The 12,855-nt window shown below is 50.6% G+C and overlaps 1 long non-coding RNA gene across 2 annotated transcripts in view; it reads right to left on the bottom strand.

Moving 5' to 3' along the window:
* Window positions 1-3,208: 3,208 nt before the first annotated feature.
* The window catches only part of LOC112058711 (uncharacterized), a 60,998-nt gene continuing 51,351 nt past the window's right edge, over window positions 3,209-12,855 (bottom strand). For both annotated transcript variants that reach the window (XR_002887859.2, XR_006174669.2), the window contains exon 3: window positions 3,209-4,253. This is a non-coding gene — a long non-coding RNA (uncharacterized LOC112058711). The remainder of the gene's footprint in view (window positions 4,254-12,855) is intronic.

Genomic DNA, 12,855 nt, shown 5'->3' with positions numbered 1-12,855 from the left:
CCAATCCTGTAAACACGCACCTACTTAACTCTATCCATGTGGCTGGTCCCACTGGCTTCCGTGGAACTACTCCCAGGCTTGAAAATGAAGCACGCGTGTGTTTCCAGGATTGGGCCCCTGCACAGTACATTCTCCAGAGCAAGCAATGTTCCTTAATGGGCTTGTCAGGTGAGACTGAGATGTAAGAGTGACTTTGTTTTAACGACACTGAGTGTAATTGTGTTTTATGCAAATACCAGTGGAAAAAGTGCCTTGGGGAGCTGAGTGTATATGAATTCAATTCACATGATGGAAAATCACCCTCCATCTGGGCCAGAGTTCTGTTCTGAGTGCTCAGGGAGCGTCCGTGCTGTCATGGCATTGAAACTCACAGCTGTGCTGCACCTGATAGCAAAGGGGAAGGGTGGCATAAGTCATGTGTGTGACATCAGGTTCCGGTGTCACAGGCGGGATCAGTTATGGGGTTTGACACCTTGCTTGTTGAAAGGAATCAAAATGAATGTAATCTTGCATATGCTTTACAGCCTCTAGCACTGTTCAGCCCGGTTTGGGCATTCCTAACGTAAAAGTAAATAAATCCCTGACAGTGATTGAGGGCCTTGCTCAAGAAGTCATTTCAAGCTCATTTGGAAAGGGACCTTGTCTTCTTACATGTTTCAGTTAAACACCTAGCATGGGTCTGGGTCAGAGGTGGGCAAACTACGGCCTGCAGGCCACATCCCGCCCATGAGACTGTCCTGCCTGGCCCTTGAGCTCCCGGCTGAGGAGGCTAGCCCCCGGCCTCTCCCCTGCTGTCCCCCTCCCCTGCAGCCATGCCACTGCATGGGCAGCGCTCTGGGCGGTGGGGCTGCACGCTCCTGTGGAGTAGAGCGGCAGTGTGTCTAGCTCCAGTCGGGTGGCGCGGCTGCCAGACATGCTGCTCTGAGCGGCATGGTTAGGGGGCCGGGGCTGGGGGGTTGGATAAGAGGCGGGGCGTTCCGGGAGGCAGTCAGGGGACAGGGAGCAGGGAGCAGTTGGATGGGGTGGAGGCGGTCAGGGGACAGGGGGGTTGCATAGGCGTGGGAGTCCCGGGGGGCCTGTCAGGGGGCAGGGGTGGATAGGGGTCAGGAGATGGGGAACGGGGAAGTTGGATAGGCGCGGGGTTCCGGGGGGCCTGTCAGGGGGTGGGGGTGTGGATAGGGGTTGGGGCAGTTAGGGGACAGGAAGCAGGGGGGTTAGATAGGGGGTGGCGTCCCGGGGCCGGTTAGGGGTGTGGGGTCCCGAGAGGGGGCAGTTAGGGAACAAGGAGCAGGGGGTGTTGGATGGGTCGGGGATTCTGAGGGGGGCAGTCAGGGGGCGGGAAGTGGGAGGGGTGGATAGGGAGTGGGGGTCAGGCTGTTTGGGGAGGCACAGCCTTCCCTACCCGGCCCTCCATACAGTTTTGCAACCCCAATGTGGCCCTCGGGCCAAAAAGTTTGCCCACCCCTGAGCTGGGTGCTTGAAAAACCAACAATAATCATTTATAAAAGCCAGCAGTGAAAATATTCCCTGGGCAAAGGGATTGCAGGTTGAGCCCTAGCTGAGACTGTTTTGAGATGTTAGCACTGTAGCAATATTTAATTTCCAAGTCACCTTTCTCCACTAAGTACAAATGTTTTCGGGCTGAAATGTTCATTGTATTGTACAGAATCTGACGGAGCCCGGTGTAGGCTCTGACCGAGGTTATAAAGCGATCAAAGGTTTCTGGAGGCATCATCATAAACTGTGTCACCAGAGCCACTGGCTGTGTTTAGTATCCGGCAATGTCTTGTTGGTATAGAGGCACAGGTCAGAGAAAGAATCTCTCTGCTCCTAGATACAGATGAATTTACACACACACGAAGCAATCTGATACATTTTCTCTTATACAAATATCTGAGCGGTGTGGTCAAAGTCGATAAGGCATTTCTACTGAAAATGAAAATCTTGTGCTTTGAAGCGCAGCAAATAAAGCACGCCTTGCAAATGAAACCTTAGGAAAACAAGGTGTGTTAAAGAGGCACCAAATGAAAGGCCTGGCGAGTGATTTTTCCCCATAGGGTAGGATTTAAAATGTTCCACTCCGGTGAGGTTGGCTGAATCCAGCCCGCCCCCATCCCCCATCTTTAGGGGAAAGTCCTGCGGTGCTGGAAGTCAGGGGAATGGTTATGTAACTGTAGGACCGAGCCCAGCCTGATCTGAGGGGCATTCTGCGTCGTGCCAGGGGTATGTGCCCGTTGTTCCTCTCTGAATATCTTGACTGCAATCGCCACGTGGTTTCCTTGGGGTCTGACAGCGAGGAAACGCGTCTCCCCAGCAAAAGAATAATTAGCTAAAGGGCAGCCCCCCCGAGCAACCCCCCCCAGCTCTCCCCTCCTTACTGTCAGCAGCAGTGAGGAGGAGATGGGTCTGATAACAAAAATACCACCGCTTACCCCCCACCCCATAGAGAACTGTTCTTGTGACCCAACTGACCTGAAAGAGCGGAGCAGCAAAACGCTAGAGCGAGAGAGAAACCCCTGGGGTTGACTCCAGTCCTTCCCGGTGCGTCTTCTGCAGCTGTGCAGGGAGGGGCTTTCTGGGATAATGGAGACAGTCTCCGCCGCAGGTGAGCCTGACCCTGACCCTGCCGAGGGACCGTGTGCTCTGGTCAGTTCCCTAGTTCATATCGGCCAGTGCCCTGCGCGGCTTTGTGCATATCCCAGTCACCTCGGCTCGCCAGAAACACTCCACCCGGCCCCTGGGACTCCCGGGCGGGCTCTCTTTTCGGTTTGTTTCTTCTCCCCCCCCCCCCCACCCCCGCCCCATTTCTTTTCAGGATTGGTTTAATTACAGGAATAATTGATAAGGGAATAAAAGTCTGACAGCAATGCAAAATAAGCGTGAAAACATCCCCCGAATGTCTCTCTACGTGCCCAAGTGGTCTGGGTGGCACACTTTATGTATGGGGAAGCGGGTTACAATACCTCTTCTTCCAGGAGTGAAGGGGAGTCGAAAGCAAAAAAAACAAAACAAAACAAAACCCAAAACACCACCAAAAAGTCGGTTTCGGTTGTGCTTTGAATTCAATGTCTCTGCCTCGGGATGTAAAAGGTCCTGGTCCAGGTGACCCAGGTAGGCTGAGAAACTGTTAGCAAGTTACATTGCAAGACTCAGCTTTCTATAAAAGTGAAGACAGAAGTTAATTAATCTCTTTTGCGGTGAGTGTTTTGTTATTTGTTTCCTTTTTTAAAGATTCCCCCCCCCCCCCTTAGGATTCCTACTGGGGGAAATAGCTAAAGGACTCAGGGAACCTTATAGGGACTTGGATTGAATATTTAATGTTCAATTCTAACTTGCTCCTTAGAACCACTTGTGGCTGGATATTCATGTGCAGCTGTGCAGGACAGCCCCCGGTGGTCTGAAATCTTGGATCTACACTTCAGGCAGGCGTCTAGATTTTCTCAAGTCCCCCTGTCCAATGGAAACTCTCTGAAACATCATCCGAAAAGTTTGGACGAAACTTTATAGGCAAAATGTAAATAGGGAAGAAAAAGCCGTGCAGACAACCTCGCTTCCGTGTGCAGAACGGTTCTCGGAAGCGGGCATCTAACACGGTTCTAATAAAAGCGAGTGATTGTCTAGACAGTCACTGAATTACATATATTGCAACCATACAATAGCGTCAAATGACAGCCTAGGAGACTTACGCTGGAGCTGTTTTAATGAGAGAGTCTCTAGTCCTTTGCTAACTTCGAGAGATGAAATAAGAGAAACTACAACTATCGTCACCCATTCCCGTCGTGTATTTGAATAAAAACGAAATTATGAAGCAGCGATGACAGTGTTTTATCGCAAAGAACATTTGTCCCGATAGGAAGGTCAGTTTTGTAACACCACACCTGTTTTTACAGTTCCATAGATACAGATAAAACTAGATTTATACGGGTAGAAAGGATTGATGGTAAAACACCACATTAAAAGGTACCGTTGAAAATCAGGATCTGCAAGAAGATGTTGCAAAACGAAACCTCAATTAATTGCGTATAGAAATTACATTTCCGCCCCGAAAAATATAGGAGCTTTCCAACAGTCAGAGTGGCGGGTAACAAACGCTGCATATTGGGTAAAGTTTAGTTGCATCATTACCATCTCTCGCCCATTGGGATATATTTCATTTCACCGAAAAAGAAGACAGCTTGATTCGGTAGATAGATTTTTTTTTAATGGTAAATGCAAATCGATAGTAATTCATCCTCCTGGTCCGTTTGTATCACCTGAAAACGAAAGGAGACATGTGTGAATATTTTCGACCTAAGCAGGTTTTGATCGGAACAGAAGTGGTTCTGAAATCGAGATCATACATCTGCGATATGAGATAGAATGTAATAGACAGAAAGGAGCCGTCTCAAGAGGCTACATCGTTGGGTTCCTGAAATCCGTGCCACGACGGATTTGATTAAAAAAATAAATAAATAAAAGTTGCCTTTTACTCAACAGGCAACTGATGTCGGAGGAACGAAAACGAGCTGAAATGCAGTCCCGGTGCCAAGAAAGGCGCGAGGGAACCTGGTCAGGGGTACTATCAAGTGCTGGGATTGTTGCTACGTTTCTTGATTCTGCTTCCTTTCACCTCCTGTGTAGACAAGCCGGTAGCTTTGTACCGGTAGCACTATTTCCGTAAGGGGGTGATCGTTTTACCAGAATAGTCAGGCCAGTACAACCCCCGCTAGGGAGGCCGTGATTGCACATTATAAAGTAATCAATTCTCTGTAGTGCTAGAAAAGCGTTTTGGTTTTGAACGGTGCAGTTCAGGCTGAGCTGAGATGTAAAGGTGCAGCTAATTATAATTGTTTGAGACCGGATGTATTTTTAAATGGTTCAGTTAAAATATGGGATGAGTTTCTGCGGGTCTGGGCGGCCGGAGCAGCCGCTGGAGACAGTCTCCCGTTCAGAGCAAAGGCGCCTTTCCCGGCAAGCCGGATCCGCATTGGGAATGTCAGGGGTGGCCATGCTGGGCTGGTCCCAGAAAGGACATCGGCTGCTCCGAAAGAGCTCGCAGGGGCTCCTCGGAGCAGCGGGCAGGGAAACCCTGCGCGCCAGCCAGGTGCTCGGGAAGGTCGTGTCCTTCTCACCGCGTGGTTGGGTGGCTATCACGCCCCCCAGGACGGATCGCGGGTTTCGGATTCCCTTCTCCCGTGCGCGCAAGGGGCTGGCATTTCCCGGGTGCCCTCGGCCCCACGGCGTGAGAGCGTTGAGTGCAAAGCTTTTCTTTTAGACCTCCCTGTATGTGCCCCCGCCGCGGCCCCGCACTGCGCGGAGACTCCAGGCGGCCAGGCAGGGCTCCCGGTCCGTGGCACCGTTACTGCTTTCCTCTCGGGGAGGCGGGCTGGGGCTGGCTCCTGGTCCCGAGGCCGTGGCGCCTGCCCCGGGTGGGTCTCTTTGGGGTACAGGCCTAGGACGGAACACACCGAGTCATTGGGGGCGGCGGGGGGGGGCACGTTTGATAACAGCCCGATCCGTCTCCCAGCCCTGGTGCGCCGGGCTGTCCCACGCCGCCAGCCGCATCTCAGGCACATCTCCGGGCAGGCAAAGGGCGAGGCGGGGGCAGGAGGAGAGGTGGCTTTGGAGCACGTCAATGGGCCTAGTCTGAGGCGGGCAAATAACCCCCCCGCCCCCGGGGCAAAGTGGCATTTAGCGCCAGGCCCATCTCCCGCAGAGAAGCGGATTCGCGGCCAGGCTGGAGCTGGGCGCAGCGCAGCAGGGGGACGGGGAAGGCCGGCGAGGTGAGGTTTGTGACTCGCTCCTGGGGCTCGCGTGGGACCCTCGCTGTTCCCAAAGAGCCACGCCCGGCTCTCCGCGGGCAGGTCCTTTCCTTTCCCCGTGGAGAGCAGGGAGCCGGCGCCGAGAGCCCTGCAGATCACTCTGGGCAGCTGTGGAGGTCTGGTCTCAAGTCCGCCTTCCGCCCGCTCCACGCACAGTTCCCATAACACTTGTCCCTTCACCCAACAGCCACGCAGGCAGAGGCTGCCCGTTCCCCGAGCCAGCCTCCCCCGTTTCACTGCTGGGCACACGGGAAGTACGTGCTGTGCCCTGCATTGCATAGTGAGGCTGCTTTCTTCCGGCTGAACACAGGAGCGCCACGACCGTGTGCACGCGTGGGCTCCGGATTCACTGCGGTGCGCGCCGTGCAAAGAGCCCGGGGTGTAGCGCGACACCCCCTTGTGTTGTGTTGTGTTGGGGGGGGGGCAGATCTCCGCTGGGAGCAGGAGGCCGGCGAGCACGCGAGGAGATGGTGTCTCCTCCAGCACTTGTAGGCCCACGTGCGCCACGCACAGTGTCATGAAGCGACCGCCGGAGCCCGGCGAACGGAGTCGAGCCCCTGCACCCACCCCCCAGGAATCCGGGTTTGATTCTGTCTCACGCCGCTTCCACGCGCCCGGATTTCTGCCTCCCAGGAAGGAGCAGGTGGCTCCGTGCACTGGCCGGGAGACTGCTGGGCTCCCCCCCCCCCCCGGGGCGGGGCGTGGGCAGGGCAGAGTGCTCCTGTCCCCTACCGCCCTGCTCCGATTGCTCCGCAGGTGTGAACGGGCGCAGCTCCGCAGCCGCCATGGACTCCGTTTACACCAGCGGACTCTGTCCCCAGGCCCCACCCCGCGTTTAGCTTCTGGCATCTGGGCAAAACTCTGCCTCTCTTGCCAGCAGACCTGGGCCATGGCCAGGCAGCTGCACCGCGGGTGGACCGAGGTCCCAGGCAAATCGGGGGTGGGGGCAGGTTGCAGGAAGGGGACCCGATCCCTCTCTTCTCCGCACCCGCCGCAGCCCAGCTGCTCCCGCTCTCTGCCCTGAGAGGGCAATTGAGGAAACAAACGATTTGTAGAGATTAGGTGACCCGCAGCTTTGCATATTAACGCCGCGGCGTTCGGCTAATTAGCGGCGTCTCGCTTTTTCTGCCCGCGCTGGCTGATGTGGGAGGATTGGAGCCCTGGGGGGGCGGCAGCGGGTTCTCCGCCGCTGGGCGCCCCCTCCCCGCCGGCACCCCTGCCTCCAGCCTGCCCTGGCCTAGGGCTGCCGACAGGTGCTGGAACTGGGGCACCCCCCGGCTAGACGTGGTTCCCATCATATCCCTGTTCGGTTCATGTTCCAGCACCCCTGGCTGCCAAGCCTCCAGGATTGTCCTGGAGTCCCAGGAATTAATGTTTAATTAAAAACTATGTCATGTGATGAAACCTCCAGGAATAGGTCTAACCAAAACTGGCAACCTTCCCCCCACCTTTTTCCATTGAGTTGTCCAATGGGGTGAGTACCCGGCCCTTATTTGAAGAGTTCATCCCTTGACTCTATTAACCAGTCCATGGAAGGTGATGCCAATGGCACTGTCTGCCCGAGGGCAGGAGAAATGTCTGCTTGAGAGAAGATGCTAGGCTCAGGGGAATGGTGGGTCCCTAAAATGTCCCTTTAAATAAAGGGTCCCCTATTTGTCATGGGGTAGTTCCATCACACAAAGGTGGTCCCGCTGCTATCGCCTGAAGCCTGGGGGCTGCAGAGTGTGTGCAAGGCAACTGCACTTGGGTGTGTGCCCTGGGATCAGTCTGGGGGTATTGGGCCAATCCTGTAGGGTTGCAACAGCATGCAAGGCATGTGTGTGTGTAAGGGCAGGGCATGTGTGCAACTGTGTGCAAGACACTGTGTATGTATAACTGCAAGGTAGAGTTTGTGTGTGCAAGACAGTGTGTGTATAACTGTGTAAGGCAGTGTGTGTGTGTAACGGTGTGCAAGGCATTTCCGTGTGTGTAATTCTCTCTTGGCACCCCAAATATGCCTGCATTCCGTATAATACTGAGCCCTTCCTGTCCCCAGGAAGGTGGGATCATGTCAGTGTGACAGCCTGGATAATCACAGATTGGGTTTGGAAGGCTGTTACTTTCTGTATATCTGAGGCAAGGTCTACATTACAAACTGACATCAGTACAACTACGGCGCTCAGGGGTGTGAAAACCCCCTGGGCGACACAGTTATACCAACCTAATCCCTGGGGTAGACAGCCCTGTGTGGACAGGAGAGCGTCTCCCATCAACATAGCTACCGCCTCTCGGGGAGATGGATTAACTATACTGACCAGAGACGCTCTCCCGGCAGCGTAGTAGGATCTTCACTAAAGCGCTACAGTGGCGCAAGTGTCCAAATGTGTGTGTGGTTGGGGGGAATTACTACCTGGCAACACACACTGGATGTGCAGTTCCAGCATCCCAGAATGCTGGCATGGTGCTGCCTCACTAAAAGGGCCAGATGGTAATCAGCCACTAACTGTTTTTACCCACAGTAGGGGAAACACACATTCTGCAGCTCATTTTGTTCACCAGATAGCTGCAGAGATTAAAAAAGTTTCCTTAAAATGTTTGCATTACTAAAGGCACAGCAAGAAAACAAGTGATAATTATATTAGTGCCGAATACCAATAAGTAACAGCCATTTATAGGTTATACAGCTCTTTAGAGGATGAACTAGAAAAGTTGTCTAGGTTGAGTATGTATTTATTACTTTGATTGATATCATTCATTTAATTCAACATTAAGGCCGTTATTCTGCTACCTGGATTTACATTGAGTAGGACCTTCCTCCATGAACAATGAGACTGCTTCTGCCTCTCAGATGTCCTTTATTTCGAGGGACATCACGTGAGTCCCGGTTACCTGTATTCCACACAAATTTGGGGTCCCCTTGCATTTACAATTGAGAAATATTTATATCAGAAACAAAGACTCATGAAACAATAGAAACTGTGGACAGAGTTATTTGTGCTAAAGAAAGGGATCCCACCGCATGTCAAAGTTTTGGTATGATTGATGATGTGTATCCCTTCTTGGGGGTCATTGCAACACAGGGTGCCCCACATTTAGGCCTGTGGGATTTTGCATGGACTAAGGTTAAGGTAACAGTCATGAATCAAGATGGCTGGGGTTGGCCCCAAATTCATAAACAATTTGACATTCCAAAGCTATGTTTCAAAAATGATACACAGCTATGTCATAGAAACTTCCCACCAGACTGGGACATTGATCCCACCCCTCAGAAAGGCTGAGTTGGGTGGATAGAAAGGATTTGGCAATGTTCTCTGTAGGTCAGCAAACTCCAGCACTGTCACACTGCTGCAGTTACTGTCTTGGGCCAGGGAAATGATGCAACTTCGCTGTCTTTACCTTTCTGTTCTAGTCCAATAATATGTATGACAAATTTTAATAAAATGTTTAATTTTTTAAAATTGCATTACAAACAATGGGAAAACTTTTTTTTTTAAAAAGTAAACCCTGTTTTATTTGAAGGTCATTTATGTGTTGTGGTGTGTTATGCCAGCCTAGATCAAATGCATTGGATTAGGGCAGGTGATGTAATTGATGTGAGTGATGCAACTGCATGCACTAACTGGAAAGCTAGGAAAGAAACAAGTGAGAACTTTGAAACCTTTGAGAAAAAGAAGAACATGTTTTTCAAAGGGAAAATTTTTGCTTTTCTTTAAAAAAAATGCTTTTCATTATAAGATTTTATTTTATTTTTCTGCATAGCTCCTTTGTGATGTGTTATTAGAAAATTGATAAGTCCATCTACTATTAGACAGTCTCTGTATGTGTATAAATGTAATTATGGTACATTACAGCTGGTGGGGAAACTTGTTTTCTTTTCCCCGCAGAAAATGTAGACTTTTCATCAAAAAAACAAACACTCCAAAAACTGATAATTTTTCAGCAACCAAAACCCAAATATTTTTGTCTGAAAACTGCCAAAAAATTCAGATTTTGGGTTTCCAGTTTTCTGATGAAAAATCAAAACATTTTCAAGGAAAATGCACACTTTACGTGACAATTTATAGTCAAACACCCAATTTTCAGTTGAAAATAAGTTGGAAAAATTTCAATCGGCCCTAATATATATAAAAAATTATCTGTGCTTTCAAGTATATTTAAGCCTTCAGACTATATCCAGCCTATTCAATTAGTACAACCAATGGGCCAACATTTTCAAAGTTTGATGTATCAAGTTAGATGCCTAAGTCCCCATTTAGCCAACTAAATAAAGGCCAGCTTTTCAAAGGTGCTCAGTGCCCACAGTCGCTACTACCGTCAATCTTTCATTATTATACTGGAGTCACTGGGGGTTGCCAGCTGTGACAATCAGACCATTTATTTAGGTGCACCGCTTTAAGCACTCTAGGTTAAAAATGTTGGCCTTGAATGCTCAAGGCCTTGAACCAGATTATGGTAAAATTTAATTTATTATTATTCTATTTGAGAGAGACAGGCCCTGCCTACTGATGGCCTTAAAGTTTAGGACCAGGACTTATAATTACATCTGGAATTGAATGGCGATCTAGCCGAAGGCATGAGGACTGGCTCTTGGCTGCTGCATGGCGCACAAATTGGGGTTTCTGGGCCAGATCCTTGGTCTTCTATCCAGCAGGGGATTCCTGTGGCATTGGTCAGTCTTTGGCAGTGAACAGATGGTGCAGTTAGTTTGTCACCAGTGGGAGAGGGTGTGGCCAGGGAGCACTGCACTTTGGTGATTCCCAGATAGCAGAATGGGATGTCATGTAGACTTCCCTAAATTATGCCAGGTGCTGGACTGGTCAGCCTCAGGATGGGAAGGAGGAGGGAGGTGGCTTAGAGCTATCTTTTCTCCTACTCAGTCCCTGCGCCGAGTGCCGCTCAGCCAGATCTATCTGGTTTTCATCTTCTGCCCTGTGCTGAGTGCAAGAGCATGGGTGACAGTGCCCACGTTCTTGTCTGAGAGGAATGGACATAATCCCCCAGCAAGCCAGAGACGGAAGAAGGTATTTCTTGCATTGGCACTGAGTAGGAGCCGAGATTAGTGTAATAAGACCTGAAGCTTTGTACTGTAATGGCAATAAGCAGGTGGGTACCCTGGATAGAGGCTGAGGTTGATATCTTGTGTAGCTCCTTAGGGTATGTCTATACTGCAGTTAAAAACCCGTGGCTGGCCCATGCCAGCTGACTTGGGCCAAGCGGCTGTTTAATTGTGGTGTAGATGTCTAGAACCCTGCTTAGTGGTTCCCTCTTCCTTTCAGTATCGTTTCTGTGTTGCCTGGTTTATGGTTGAGCCAGCTGTTTTCCATCCAAAAGCTTTTCCGTCTCAGGCATTGTGACATCTCTGTGAGAGCAATGAGTGCAGCTGCTGAGAGGGGATGTAAATCTGGGGGTTGGCAGCGTGCTGGTGGCACTACAGCTGTGGTATCTCATGACCTCTCCAGAAGGCCTGGTGTGTTGGAAAGGAGGAGAGAAATTGATGTCTATTGGACTCCACATGTGAGGGCTCTAGGGGACAAGCAGAAGCTGTCATTTATGACTTCCCGGGATCCCTCTGCAAGCAAGGACTAAAGCCAGTAGTCCACTCCGCCAGCTCTATTGAAGGCTACAAACAGGACACACCTCACTGTTTACACTGCTGGATCTCTCTCCATAGACACAAGCAGGTCATCTATCAATGCCACCAAAGGTGTCTTTGCATCATGTCCTTAGAAGGAAGCCTGAGTGTCAAGGAGCTAAAATGTTGGCAGAGGTCAGATGTTGTAGGAACTCGGTCACTACCTCCTCTCACTGGTTTTGCATGGGAAAGGGAGGGTAAAGACTGGACGGCGGATGGTGAATTCATGATTCAAAGAGGTCAAACTGCTATTGATGATTATGATCAGAAGAGTGACAGGTTTTTCCTCATTGTCTTTCATCAGCCACGATGGGCAGGGCCCTGTTTCATGTTTAGTGGCCTGGATATCCCTCAGAGCATCCACGGACTTGGTGTGATAGGGTCAAATTGCCCTGAAGAAGTGACGCAGTCGTTGTTCTGGTTGGTAACCTCTAGTCTGGCTAGACAGTCTTGAACTGTATTATTTTCAGCAAAGCAGGAGAAAAGCTCTTCGTAGTAGTACTAGGGCCTGAGGTCTAGGTATTGCATTTGGGCTGATTTACCAGATAGCTATGCTGCATAGTTTTACCTGCCTTAATATTGCAGATGTTGTGACAGAGGAGTAGGTTCTTCACAGCTGTGGGGTATTCATGTGAGAACTCCTTGGGCTGCTGGTGAAAAGATTCTGCCTATCACTTGCTCTTCCTCCCTGTAACCCACACACCCACTTTTCTTTTCTGACCCCAGTTTGGAGTTAGATTTACTCACCAGGGGCAAAATTCACAGGTGATTGATATGGGGGATTGCGCTACGTGGGCAGCAAGCTACGTGAGTAAGTTTAATGCAGGCTAGAGGGAATCAAAGTGGGGTAATAAATATATACATATGTTGAGAGGGCCGGAAGATGATGTAAGTTATACCACTCTAGCCTTGCTCAGATTCACCTCTGAATTTGGCCCAGTAGAACTATGAAACTCCAGTGCTTTGCTAGAGAACACTGCAGTTAGCCCCAATAAGATGTTATCCAGGCGGGTCTTGGTGATGCAAATAAGGTCAGGTGTCTTATATGACATTGGCTTGTGAAGGACACTGTTCTTGTATTCACCAACAAGAGCCTCAGCTTCTTCGACCACAGACCAGAGTGCGGTCGGTTGGACTGTCAATATACACCTGTCCTTTGGACCTTTCATGTGGCGTGGACTTGGGTGGTGTCCTCCCTGCCCGCTAGGATGGGGATTTGGGAAGCTGAGGCCTGTCAGAGGGTACATGGCCCTCTGAAGGCGTCAGGGACCCAACCTACCTCTGACAGGCTCACTTGGGAATAGTGAAGTCACTGAGTAACTGGGAGGCAGTTAATGAGGCCGGGTAGCCCCCGGGGCATGATTAAAAGCTAAGCACTCCTGAGGAGAAAGGAAGCTCAGAGGATGGGAGATCCCAGGGAGAAGCTCTCCAGGCAGGGAGGCC

This window comes from Chrysemys picta, chromosome 9, assembly GCF_011386835.1.
Source record: "Chrysemys picta bellii isolate R12L10 chromosome 9, ASM1138683v2, whole genome shotgun sequence".
NCBI classification, from domain to species: domain Eukaryota; kingdom Metazoa; phylum Chordata; order Testudines; family Emydidae; genus Chrysemys; species Chrysemys picta.
This window is presented reverse-complemented; position numbering and strand designations above follow the sequence as displayed.